Source organism: Aotus nancymaae, unplaced genomic scaffold (genome assembly GCF_030222135.1).
Source record: "Aotus nancymaae isolate 86718 unplaced genomic scaffold, 86718_ANA_hifiasm-v0.15.2.pri h1tg000025l, whole genome shotgun sequence".
Lineage (NCBI taxonomy): Eukaryota > Metazoa > Chordata > Mammalia > Primates > Aotidae > Aotus > Aotus nancymaae.
In genome coordinates, this window is record NW_026988438.1 from 5,395,169 (window position 1) to 5,409,892 (window position 14,724).

Below are 14,724 nucleotides of genomic sequence, written 5' to 3' on the forward strand. Positions count from 1 at the left end.
CTTTATTTCTTTTACTTGCCTGATTGCCCTGGCCAGAACTGCCAATACTAGGTTGAATAGGAGTGGTGAGAGAGGGCACCCTTGTCTTGTGCCAGTTTTGAAAGGGAATGCTTCCAGCTTTTGCCCATTCAGTATGATATTGGTTGTGGGTTTGTCATAAATAACTCGTATTATTTTGAGATACATTCCATTGATACCTAGTTTATTGAGAGTTTTTAGCATAAAGGGCTGTTGAATTTTGTCTATGGCCTTCTCTGCATCTATTGAGATAATTGTTTGGTTTTTGTCTCTGGTTCTGTTTATGTGATGGATTACATTTACAGAATTTGCATATGTTGAACCATCCTTGCATCGCAGGGATGAAGCTGACTAGATTGTGGTGGATAAGTTTTAAGAATGGATTCCAAGTGGCATTTAGGGGGTTTATATAAGTACTACAAAAAGAATATTAAAATTTATGAGCTAGAAAATCAATATGACTATGATACAAGTATTAGAAAAGGAAAAAGTACTAAGAAAGAAGTCCCAGGAAAGAAGAAAGCATAAAAATAATTTTTTTATTTTTATAAAATAAAAATCCTAAGGGATCAACTCAGAAATTTAGAAACATGACAGAGTTACTGCAGAAAATGTGGAAGAGGATGATAATATAAGCGATAAGAGTAAAAACTGATTTAGTAGAAAGCAACGATTCAATAGATAAGCAAAAAAAAAAAAACAAGCTAGTTCTTTGAAAGTCTAATGATATGGACAAAACTCTGCCAATATTTAGACAGAATGATTAATAATGAATGAGGAGAATCATAAGAGAACATTATCTCAAAAAGCTAGAAATAAGGGTTTCGGGCACATAGAATTATTTCTTGAGCTTCAGAAATGTCAAGAAAATAGGGACAGAAATAGGTGCACTATGTCTCACAGTGAATAGGACCTCAGTGATCTTTGCTGTGATAGGTACATTGGTCTTGGAGCACATGCTCAAAGCCTGATTGCGGTTTACAAAACAGTGAAATGGAAGGTGAGAAAGTGAAGAAAAAAGTACAAATAACCATGCTAAAAGCTTAGCTGCAGGGAGAAGAGGAGAAAAAAACAAAAGAGATGGGAGGACAGTGTCATAAAGGACAGTGTAATTCTCTGCAGTGAATGAATCAGTAGAGAGAATTAACATGAAGTACAGGAGCTAGCAGTAGGTGTACATTATATTATTTTCTGTGTGTGAAAGTCTTTAGCAAGGGCATTATTTTAACCTTGTTATTTATTCTTACCTTAGCAACAACAGAGGGGTCACCAAGTAATCTCTGAACGTGCTTCCTGTTTCACAGTGCTCTGAAAAGATTTCAAGAATTCGTATTCTTTTTTCTTTCTTCCCACTTAATTAGGGGCCAAGGGAGATGTAGCAAGTAGAGTGAAATGTCTTTAATTGGATTCTATGTCTTGATCTTTCTTGTCATAAGAGTATGCACATATTGACTCTGCTGATTGCATTATGTGTAGTAGCAATAGGAGGGTGATTAATATGAAGATATTTAATCACTAAAACACATCTAATTAAATTATTTTATTTTTTCAAAGGCTTAAATGGGAATGTTTTCATTTTTGTTTCAAGTTTACATCTTCTTTCAAAAAGAGTTTCCAAGCTGGTTGATTACAAATAATTCTTAACCCAGGCAATGGAGAAATTTTAAGAAAGCTACTTAGTTCTGACACCATATTCAGACTTCATCTCATTATCATGTCCACTTGTCTTTTCTTTTATAACATTATTTACTTAAAACTTTTGTGAATGTTTTATATTGTTACTATAATCAATGTGAGACTTCCTCCAACTTCTACTGGCTGCCTTGCCACATTTAAAAGAAAAACTCAGTTGTTTACACTACCCAGTGCTAAGGGATATTGTTAATTCTAGGGAATTAATCAGAATTTGTGAATACTCATGGTAAGAAAATGCCTTACAAGGTACCACAGAAAAGCTTAAGATGGGGTGAAGAAGGAAAATCTCAGATGGGTTCTCTTTCTTATTTCTTATTTTACTTTTAGAATATACTTGATCACAATGCTGCATTTACTGTGGAGGAAAAGAGAGACACAATTTTGCACAAAAAGGAAGATTTTTAGGTATCTAGAAGGAGCTAAAAATAACAACTGAAATATATAAAGTACTCTGTATACATAGGGCTGATAAAACATGTAGAGAAGTACTTTCTAATATATAGTATTACAACAGTTTAAAGTTGATCAATGCTAATTCACATGCATATAGTTAAACTGTGTAAGATTCAGGGTTGTGAGGGGTGATGTAACTAACATGTTATCTAGTGTATATCTGAGTTGAAACTCAAATGCAGTCATCTGATTCTATATTCTCTGGTCCATTTTAAATAGCACCCTTCCTCATTAATGGCGATATTCTATCATGTGATATCAAGATTAAAGAAATAGATTCTTTTTGTCCAGTAATTCACTAGTTACATATATCTCCCTTCGTCCCCAATAAATGGCTGAATCCTTCCACTGAGGTTGGATTGAGGATGTGAAGAAAGCATGTTAAAAGAATCTGAAATCTCTTATGGATGTGGTAAGAGAGTATAAGACAGACATAATGCTTTCAACTCAAATTTTGGTCCTTTTTCTTAGTTCAATAGCCTAAGAAAAGCTGACTGTTCCCTCTAGATCTTGAATTTTCATCTATAGAATATAGTCCCCTCCCACTTCTTTTGTACCTCTCACTCCTTCTTTCTCTTTATCTTCACAAGTTCATATCAATGAAAGTGAGACCCACATAATATTGAGTCTAAACAGCTTAATGTCAGGGAAATGTTTATCAGTTTCATTGGACAGTCATAAATAACACATAACCTTTATAATCTAGGCATACTTTGTTTTCTGAGCGTGAACTATTGTTCATTTCGATATAATCTTATTAATGTGGTCATAACTGATACTGTCAAGTGTTAGTACCTAAACCAAAGGCACATACTGTATATTTGAGAGACAAACAGCCATATACAAGAGAAGCCCCATGGATGCAGTCTAACACAGAGGAGATGCATACTTCTGATATATACAATAAAATAAAAAGTCAGGAGGTTATTTTAGTTTCCAACTTCAAGTATTAAAATATTTTAACTGGGGCCGGACGCAGTGGCTCACGCCTGTAATCCCAGCATTTTGGGAGGCCAAGGCAGGTGGATTATTTGAAGTCAGGAGTTCACAACCAGTGTGACCAACATGGTGAAACACCGTCTCTACTAATAATACAAAAATTAGCCAGGCATGATGGCAGACGCCTGTAATCTCAGCTGCTCTGGAGGCTGAGGCAGGAGAATCACTTGAACCTGGGAGGTAGAGGTTGCAGTGAGCCCACTGCACGCAATTACACTCCAGACTCGGTGACAGAGCAAGACTCCATCTCGATATACATATATATATATATATATTTTTTTTTTCTTAATTGAATGTATTTTAAAATTTCATCCATATCACAGTATTCAAAAATCTAATCCCATTGAAGATAAGATAAACTTGATACCAGAAAGATTTTAGACACAATAGCAATAAGGATAGAGGGACAGGAAGCTGTAGTTATTTCAGATGTTAATAATCAATTATTAAGATTAGGCAATAGGGCCCTTAATAAACTGTTAGACAATCTAGTGCTAATAGCCTGGGTCAGACAGCTGGAGATGCAGGGGAGATCACATATACGAAAATCAGGGGACTCCTCAAGTGACTGACAGTAAGATGGCACAATAGGAGTTTGTAGCACTCTTGCCCTCACATAAAAATTAATTTAAACAATCATTTTACATGCAAAGAAGTCTTCATGAGAGCTAAGGAGTCTGGATGACAGATTATAGCACCTGAGTGGAGCATAGAAATAAAACACACATTAAAGAGGGTAGGAAGAACATTTTCACCTTATCCACATCACCAGTTTGTTCAAGCCCGTATAGCACAACCTGAAAAGAGATATCCTTCACATGGGAAAGAAGAGTGAAATGAGCACTCCACTTTCTGTCCACCCCAGAGCTATGCCCATCCTAGTGGACTCTGGCACCAGATTGGCTCCTGTGTACCCAAGCTCCAGTTAAACCCCCATGGACCTTAGTTCTAGGCCCATCCCAGAGCCATACCTGCCCCCACAGACCAAGGCTGAAGGCACTGCATCATAGGCCTAGGGACAAGGCCTATTTCTGTGGAGCCAGGTACCTGTTTAAGCCTTGTGGACCCAGGTGTCAGCAATGCTTACCCACTGACCCAGGCACCTGCCAGCCTGTCAGAGTATTCTAACATCAAGCCTGCCCCTGGACCACATCAAGAATCTCTGGATAGGCTGACTTGTGAAGAGTTTGCCCTTTCTGAGTAGTCTGTATGGACTGAAAGAGCTGCCATTTCTTTAAATAAGAAGACATCAAGCAAAGCCTGAACATCATGAATAATCAGGAAAACATGACAGTATCAAAGTAAAGCACCAGTAACTACCCTAGGGAAATGGGTAACTACAAGCTGCTTGACAAAATAATTTTAAATATTCATCTTAAAGAAGCTCAGTGAGCCACAAGTATTCAACAGCAGACTTGTTTTGGGTAAAATTTCAACAGCAGACTTGATCTGGGTAAAAAGGACGAAAAGGAGTGGAGGAAGCCTTCAGGACTTACAGGACACCATCAAGAAAACCAAATGTGCATTACAGAAGACTCAGAATGAGCGGAGCAAGAGAAAGGGCAAAAAGCTTATTTAAAGAAATAATGACAGAAAACTTCCCAATCTGGAGAGGAAAATGAACATCCTAATTCATGAAGCCCAAAGAACCCAAATAGATTAAACATAAAAGTCTTCATGGAGATATGTTATAATCGAGTTCTCAAAAGTCAAAGACAATTAATTGTGAAAGTAACAAGACGAGTGAATTGTTACACAAAGGAAATCTCTGTGAGACATTCAGTGGATTTTTCAACAGAAAGCCTGGAGGCCAGGAGAGGAGGTGTAACATATTAAATGAGATAAAAGCAAAAAAGAAAAGAAAGCAGACTAACCAGAAGTATAATACTCAACAAAGCTATCCTTCAGAAATGAAGGAGAAATGTTTTCCCAGACAAACGAAAGCTAGGAAATTGATCACTGTAAGACCTAACTTAAAAGAAAAGCTAGAGTTCTTCGAGTTGAAACAAAAGAATGCTAATTAACATTAAAGCATATGAAAGTAAAAAATAAAGCTCCCTATAAAGGTAGAAATAGAGTAAAATTCAGCATACTCTAATACTGTAGTGATAGTGTGTAAATTATTTTTAATCTAGTCTCAAAGTTAATAGACAAAACTTTAAAAACCTATAGCTACAGTAATTTGTGAATGGATACATAATATAAAAACATGTAAATAGTGACATCAATAAATAAAAAGTGAGAGAAGTAAGTGTAGAATTATTATCTCTAGTCAAAGTTATTATCAGCTGAATAAAAAGACTTATAAGATGTTTTACATAATCCCCAGATAACCACAAAACAAAATCTCTAGTAGATATACAAAAGAGAAATGAATCACAGTATACCACTACAAAAAGCCATCAATTCGGAAGTAATATAGTCAGAGGAAAAAAAAAAAAAAGAAAGAAATACAAAGCAGTCAGAAAACAAAGTAACAGTGGGAAGTCCTGTCCTAGTAACAATTACATAAAATTTGAGTAAAGTCTCCAGTCAAAAGACATAGATGACTGAATGGATAAAAATACAGTATCCAGGTTTATAATGCATGAAAGAGACTCACTTTAGCTTCAAGGACACACATAGGTTGAAAGTTTACAGAGATCAAGAGATATTTCCCGCAAATGATAATAAAAAAGAGCAGGGTGGCTCTGCTTACATAAGATGAAATAGATTTTAAGTCAAAACCTGTCAAAAGAGACAAAGAAGGTTATTACATTATGATACATTGTTTTATGATCAATTCATAAAAAGGATATAAAAATTGTATGCATATATGCACCAAACATTGGCACACATAAGTATATAAAACAAATATCTACTGAACTGAAGGGAGAAATAAACCACAATGCAATAACAGTAGGGGACTTTAATACCCTATTATCTTCACACAGACAGAAAATCAATAAGGAAACAGTGGGCTTCTACAACACCACTGACCATATGGACACAAGGAACATATACAGAACATTCCATCCAACGCGGCAAAATGCACATTCTGTTCAAGTACACACAGAATATTCTCCAGGATATATATGTTAGTTCACAAATTTTAACACATTTAATAAGATTGACATCATATTAAGTATCTTTTCTGACCAAAATGGTATGAAACTAGAAATCGATAACAGTAAGAAAATTGAAAAATTGAAAATATGAGGAAACTAAACAACATACTCCTGAACAACCACTGGATAAAAGCCAAATTAAAGAATATGTTGAGACAAATAAAAATAGAAACAAAACCTACTGAAACCCATGTAATACATCAAAAGTAGTTCTAAGATGGAAACTTAACAATAAATGTTTACATTTAAAGAAGAAGTCAGGTGTGGTGGCTCATGCCTTTAATCCCAGAACTTTGTGAGGCTAAAGCAGGCAGATTGTTAGAGTCCAGGAATTCCACACCAGCATAGGCAGCATAGTGAAAGCCCATCTCTACCAAAAAATAAAAATAAAAATAAATAAATAAAAATAGCTGAGTATGGTGGTTGCACACACCTGTAGTCCTAGCTATTTGGGAGACTGAGGCAGGAGGATCTATTGTGTGCAGGAAGTTGAGGCTGTAGTAACCCATGACTGCACCACTGCACTCCAGCCTGGGTAACATAACGAGAACGTGTCTCAAAAAAAATGAAAGAAAAAAGGTTTTGAATAAACAACCTGACATTCTACCTCAAGAAACTAAAAAATGAGGAGCAAATTAAACCCAAAATTAGCAGAAGGAAGGAAATAATAAATGTCAGAGCAAAAATAAATGAAATCAACACTAAAAAAATGATAAAAAAGATTGATGAAATTATGAGTTGGTGTTTTGAAAAAAATTTTAAAAATTACAAATCTTTAAGTAGACTAGGATAAAAAAGAGAAGAACCAATTAAAACCAAAAATAATAGAGGAGACATTACAACTGTTACCACAGAAATTCAAAGGGCCATAAGAGGCTCTAGTGAACGACTGTATGGTGACAAATTAGATAACCTTGAAAAAAGGTTAAATTTCTAGAAACACAAAATCTACCAAGACTGAATTATAAAATAATAGAAAATTTGAACAGACCAATAAATGAGTAAAGAAATTGAATCAGTAATCAAAACCTTCCCAACAAATGGAAGTCTAGAAACTGGTGGCTACACTGGTGAATTATACTAAACATTTTTTTTTAAATGCCAGTGTTTCCTAAACTCTTCAAAAAATGGAAGAAGAAGAAGAAATACTTCCAGACTCATTTTGCAAGGCCAGGATTACACTGTAAACAAAGCCAGATTAAAAGAAAATCAGAAGAAAAGAAAATTAGAGGGCTATATTCCTGATCAACGTAGATGCAAAACCTCCACAATATACTAGTAAACCAAATTTGACAGCACATTAAAAGGGTCATATAGTCATATACTATGATTAAGTGGGATTTATACAAATCAATAAATGTGATATACCACATTTCCAGAATGATATACGAAAACCATGTGATCCCCTAAATAGATGCAGAAAAAACATATGGAAAAGAATCAACAACTTTTGTGATAGACACTCACCAAATTAGGTATAGAAGGAATGTACATTTATTAACATAATAAATGCCATATAAGAGACATCTAAAGCCAACGTACTCAGCACATTAAATTGTGCATTGTAAAAGCTTTCAGCTTTTCCCTTAAAATCAGGAATGAGTCAAAAATGCTCTCTCTTAACATTTGTTTCCAATTTAGTACATACAGGAACTCCTAATCAGAACAGTTATCTAAGAGCAAAATAAAAGTCATTTACACTGAAAAGAAAGAAGCAAAATGGTATCTCTGCAGATGACATGGTATTATGTAAAGAAAACTCCAGACTATACCAAAAACTGTTAGAACTAAAAATGAATTGAATAGTATTGCAGTATACATAATGAACACACAAAAAGTAGTTGCATTTCTATAAACTGAAAAGGTACTATCAGAAAAAGAATTTTAAAAACAATTCCATTTAAAATAGCATCAAAAAATAAAATATTTAGGAACACGGTCAAAAGTGGTAAAATATTTATGCACTGAAAATGACAAAGCATCAATGAAAAAAATTGAAGAAGACATGAATAAATGGAAAAAGTCCATGTTCTTGAATTGTAAGAATAAATATTGTTAAAATGTCAATACTACATACAAAGCTATCTACAGATTCAATGTAATTCCTACCAAAATCCAGTGGCATTTTTCAGAGAAATAGAAAAATAATCTTGAAACTTATAAGGAACAACAGAAGACCCCAAATAGCCAAAGCAATCTTGTATAACTAGGAGATTGAGGCACTGAGGCATCACACTACCTGATTTCAAAATACACTACAAAGGTATAGTAATCAAAACAGTATAGTACTGGCATAAAAACAGACATGTCAATCAGTGAAACAAAACAGAGAACACAGAAATAAATACACACGTTTATCATCAGTTGATCTTTGACAAAGGTCCTAAGAACACATAATCAGGAATTCATAGTCTCCTCAACAAATGGTGTTGGGAAACCTGGATATCCATATCCTGAGCAATAGAATCAGACTCTTATTTCACAACATAATTTTTTTAAAAACAGATTAAAAATTTAAACATAAAACTTTTACCTAGAAACTGCTAGAAGAAAACATTGGGAAAAACTACCCAATATTAGTCTGAGCAATGATTTATTTTTTGGCTATGATCCCAAAATTACGGGCAACAAAACCAAAAATAGACAAGTAGTATTGCATCAGACTAAAAATATCTGCACAGCAAAGTAAATACTAGCATGAAGAGACAACCTACAGAATGGAAGAAAATATTTGTAAATTACACATCTGATGAAGAGTTAATAGTCAAAATATATAAGGAACCTAACATCTCAGTAGCAAGTAAACAAATAACCAGATTAAACAATGGGCAAAGACCTGAATAGACATTTAGCAAAAGGAGACATACAAATGGCCAAAAGACATGTGAGGAAATGCCTGACGTTACTAATTATCAAGAAAATGCAAATCAAAATCACAAAGAGATATCACCTCACACCTCCTAGAATCCTGTGATCAAAAAGACAAGAGATAAATGTTGGGGAAGATACGGAGAAAGGGTAACCCTTGTACACTGTTCCTGGGAATGTATATTGGCACAGCCATTATAGAAAACAGCATGGAAGTTTCTCACAAAACTTAAAACAGAACTACCATATGATCCATTTTGTTTTTTGTTACGGAGTCTCACTTTGTCACCTATGCTGGAGTGCAGTGGCGTGATCTTGTCTCACTGCAACCTCTGCCTTACGGGTTCAAGTGATTCTCCTGCCTCAGCCTCCCAAGTAGCTAGGACTACAGGCACACCCACCATGCCCAGCTAATTTTTGTATTTTTAGTAGAGACAGGGTTTTGCCGTGTTGGCCAGGCTGGTCTCAAACTCCTGACCTCAGATAATCCACCCACCTTGGCCTCCCAGTGTGCTGGGATTACAGGCGTGTGCCATCCCACCCTGCCAAAAGCATGTTGAATGGAGAAAAAAGAATTATTATAACTTTTCTTGGTAAACTTGTCCTTTAGTTAAAATAGCCTGAAGCACTCTTACTCATTATAACATTAGTCTTGCCAAGGAACTCACAATATTTGAATGCTGGAGGCCACTTAGAGACAAGCTCCTTACCTGTTGACTAGAATCTACCTCTGCGATATCCCTTTTCCAATGCTTACCTGGCTTATTCGGCTCCATTCTTTTAGTTTTTGAGTATTTTTCCCAATAGGGTCTATTTAAATAAATATGCTTTCTATATTTTATTTAATTGTTTACATTCAAATGTATATCTTCTTTACCTGATATCATTGTCAAGTAATTATAATTAAATATAGGGTTTAATAAACTTTTTAGTAGGACATTTATTTTAGCCAGTAGTTTTTTCTCTTATTATCAAACTTCAGCCCAGTATGTGTTTATGTGTGTGTGTGTACATATGCACATTTCCCTCATATAAATACAGTAAATCTGAAGACTAGTTTCAAGTTTGGGGAGATTTACTCATGACTTCTCCATGAATCTCAATTTTCCTTGCATTTAAAAAGTACTGCATACATGACTCTCCCTCCACACATGTGATATGAAGAACAGAAGTGATGAGAGTCATGGGGTAAAAAGAGTTGCCAGAACTTCATTAACGTCTTAGCCTATTCGGGCTGTATAACAAAAATACTATAGACTGGGTGGCTTACAGGTAACAGAAATTTACTTCTCACAGTTCTAGGGGCTAGGAAGTCCAATATCAAGGCACTGGCATATCTGGTGTCTAATGAGGGACCATTTTTCATAGAGAACTGTCTTTTCTCTGTGCCCTCACATGTGAGAGGGACAAGGAAAATCTCTGGACAGGGCTCTACCCTCATGACCTAATAAACTCCCAAAGACTCCCCCTTCTAATATCACATCGGGGATTAGTTTTAACGGATGAATTTGGGAGGAACACAAGCATTCAGTCTATAACAGTGTCATTGTACTAAAGGCTCTTCAGAAAGAATAAATTTTGAGAAAACATATGATGAGCGGAATGGTGATTTAATCTTACCACCCTTTCTTCTGAATTGTTAACGTTCTGTACGTGATTCAAGGCTTGATCCATGTTCTGTCTCCTTTTTATGTCTTCCCCAGTCATTCTGTCAGAAGCCGCCTTATTCCTCTTATGAGATAATAAGCATCTGGAGGGTAAATTGATCAATCTCTCTCTCTCTCTCTCTGTGTCTCTCTCTCTCTCTCTATCTCTTTCTCAGAATCTCCCATAAAACTTTATTTTATAGAAGGAAAATATCAATAAGAGAAATTTAGATTTAGAGATCTTCTACTCTTTCATTTTAATGAAGTTAGGTGATTTGACCAATATCAAACAGCAAAGATGGTAATATAAATCAGTTATCGTGGATCCCAGTTTAGTTTCAAGTTATAACAATGGCTGTAGAAATAGAAAAGACGTTTCGAAGCAAGATTTGACAATATTGTAGATAAATTGGAAACAGAGGCTACAGTCAAAGATGATTGAGTTATCATCAGTCTTACTGAGAAAACAGAGGTAGTATTAAAAGCAAAGATTTTTATTTATTGGATGTAATGTGTTAAGGAGATAATCCATACGTCATGTTTTATCTCTGAATGAAACACTTAAAAAGAGACAGGCTCAAATATATTTGCTTTGGAAAGTGAGATGCCATGCCAAAGTATAAAAGTATAGCTCCTATGTTTCTAGTAGTGTCTTAGGTGGATGCAACACATGACTTTGAATTTTCAAGAAAATCAGGATATTTTAATTAGGTATTCATTATTAAAATCTAATATGTTCACATCTATATGGTTCTAGGAATTTTTTACTGTCTCTGCATTGCTTGCTTCTCACAACCATTTTCTATCACTTATTCACTGTCTTTGATTTGCCTACCTCTTGAAGGAATAGAGTTCAGTTCCATTCACACTAGCAACAGGCCTCTAGACTCCAGAGTCACCACTGCACAATTCCTTTTTTTTCTTTTTCTGAGATGGAGTGTCGCTCTGTCACTTGGGCTAGAGTGTAGTGGCACAATCTCGGCTCACTGCAACCTCTGCCTCCCAGGTTCAAGCAATTCTCCTGTCTCAGCCTCCCAAGGAGCTGGGACTACAGGCATGCACTACCACGCCCAGGTAATTTTTGTAATTTTGTAGAGACAGGGTTTCACTATATTGCTCAGGCTGGTCTCGAACTCCTGACCTTGGGACATTCACCAACCTTGGCCTCCCAAAGTGCTGGGATTTCAGGCGTGAGCCACTGCGCCTGTCCTGCACAGTTCTTTAAGTGTCAATTCTGTTTCCCACACTTAGGCATTGGGCATAGTTTAGCAACATTTATACAACCTCAAAGCAATAAGCAAGTTTTCACTTCAGTCTCCCCTTTTTCTGTTTTCTTTTTCTTTTCCTACCTCTCTTTTTGTCTAGGAAAGGTAAATTACCTAAAAATAGGCTTACAGCATTTGCTTAAAGACTTTTCCATTTACTTACACTTAATGTCTGAAATTGCTTTCTTAAAAGTCATTCTCTCCCTCTATCTTACCCTTTTCCAATCTCCAATCTTCATACTGTCACCTCTGTTAACAAATGTGCATATGCTTCCTATTTACATAAAGTCCAAATTCCAAACATTTGCAGTATTTCGGAGCCACTCAGAAAGCTTCACGTGCTTTTTAAAAAACAGCCTTCATATATTTGGATGTGTTTCTTGTACATTAACTGCTGCCGACACTTCTATCAAATTTAGTAGCACTAACATCATCTTCAGTTATTATTATTGACTTGGAGGTTATTAAGGGTATAGGTGAATTTAAGAACTATGACCTTGCTCTGAGGACACCAATTAAATTTTATGACTTACCTTATGAGAAGCTGGAGTCAAAAAAGGGACAGAATAACTTTTTCTCCCTTCAGGTTGTAATATAATTTATGAACAACCATCAGGATTTGCTCAAAGTATTTCTACAATGTAAGATACTGCTTTGAAGGGCCTGGGTGGCATTACTGAATGAATTCTGACCTAGATTCCTAAGAGAAGCAGGTCTCACAGCTTTCTGCTCCTTCTCAGACACACAGTAACCTGAGTCTGAAGCACAGAAAGCTGTCAGGATTTGTGACCTTTACTGTGCGTGATACGAGCTAAGCCAAAGTAGAGACAGAATTACCTCTTACCTTGCTGAAAGTCACACTGGAGGTCACTTGCAGGACAATGTAAGGACAGGTGCCCTACTGCTTCTTTGCCCTGCAAGACCTTTCGGTTTGGCTGATTTATCCATCCTCACATACACCCTGCTCCAGTAATTCAAAGAGAACTCATGCTACACTGGAAGATCAAGATTGGTAACCACTGGAGCCTGGTTTCTGTGAAGGAAAATTATGTCAGCCTGTAGGCAGGTCAGGGACTGAAAGAATCAGATGAAATTGGCTAAGGTTTCTGCATTCTTCAGTTATCTGTCTAATAAATATGAGTCAAAGTTGATTTGCTCCATATTGGCCTTTTAATATAGATGTGTTGAAATGTATAAATTAGGTCACTTTTGTATGTATGTGTATATATATATACACACACACACACATGATATATATATACACACAAAATATATATATACACAATATATCTAAATATATATCCTGATGCAGTTTATCTTATCCCAATTAGTTACCTTTGCTTCTAAAAATAATTTGTGAGATATTTTTCTTAATTATTTAATCATTAAATTGCAGTCATGTTATAATGTTTGTAAAACTGTTTTTCTTAATATTTTCTCCTGTACTTTGCATATTATATCTCTAATATTCTCTTTTTCTATTTTATCTATATAAATGTTCTCATGATTTGTTAATAAGCTCCCTGGGGTTAAGGGAAGTAAATTTCACTTGTTCATATTACTTAGCTTTCCTACTTTCAGGTGAAATCAAACCAGTTATTAAAAAAATTCAAATTCAACAAATTTTTCAAAGGGCTTTTCATTTGCAATATATTTTTATTTGGCATTTATAAGCTACTTAAAGTCAGCTGATTTCTTAAGGACAATTTCCTGACTTATGTATGCTACAAGTTATTACTTACATGTCATTTTTTTATACTAAGCGGTATGACTTTTTATACTAAGCTTTTATACTAAGCTGTATGACGTAACATTTATATATTTAATTATACTATATTAGGATTTATGTTTAACCCTTCTTTGCATCATCAAAATAGCTCAGTATTTTGCTGACCCTTATAGAAGTACAGATAGCCATGAAAGAAAATGCCAAGGTAAAAATTTTAGGTAGGAGAAACTTTATGGTTGGACTACTAAAGGTAAATTGGGCTGCTGGTTGTTTTTCTGTTGTGACCTTTTGTCTTATTTACAGTATATATACAAATTCTTAATATTATAATTTATAACGATAATAGTAATGAGCACATATTTTCATTAAATGCCCATGGGGCTAGGTTAGATGAAAGCGCTGTACATTTATTGTGGTTCTGAAAGGCTTAGTCTAGGCCAGAACACAATTTAAGTCACTTTCAGACCATCTCTTGATGATGCTTGAGTTTCCAAGCTCTAGTTGGCGTTAATTAATTACTGAGAGTCAAAAAAAGAACAGAGCTGACTTGATATTAAAGATATATCTATTGAAGGAGACTGGAGAGCCCCTACCTAAAGGGTTAGTGCTTACCTGAACAGATTGCACAAATTCAATAGGGAGAATATATAAAAATTTGCAGATACTCTGTGTTTATTAAATATATATATATATATTAATAGCAACTTTTTCTTACCTCCTGAACTGTAACCATTTACTGTCACTCAGCTTATTAAGAATTACTCAGCAACTGAAAGACAGCAACAGAGAGCAAGATGTCAGAGTAAAAAAGTAGCTTCTCACAACTATAAGTAAATAAAGAGACCCCAATGGCAGAAACTAAGTTTTTTCACCACAGATCTTTCTTTTGGGGAGGGAGGAAAAGGTAAGGGGTCACTTTCTGACGTTTTTGATTGAGGAGTTAA

The 14,724-nt window shown here is 35.2% G+C and overlaps 1 protein-coding gene across 11 annotated transcripts in view; it reads left to right on the forward strand.

The window, feature by feature from the left end:
- Nucleotides 1–14,724, forward strand: part of DGKB (diacylglycerol kinase beta) — an 812,604-nt gene that overhangs the window by 698,344 nt on the left and 99,536 nt on the right. The gene's annotated exons all lie outside the window — the stretch shown is intronic.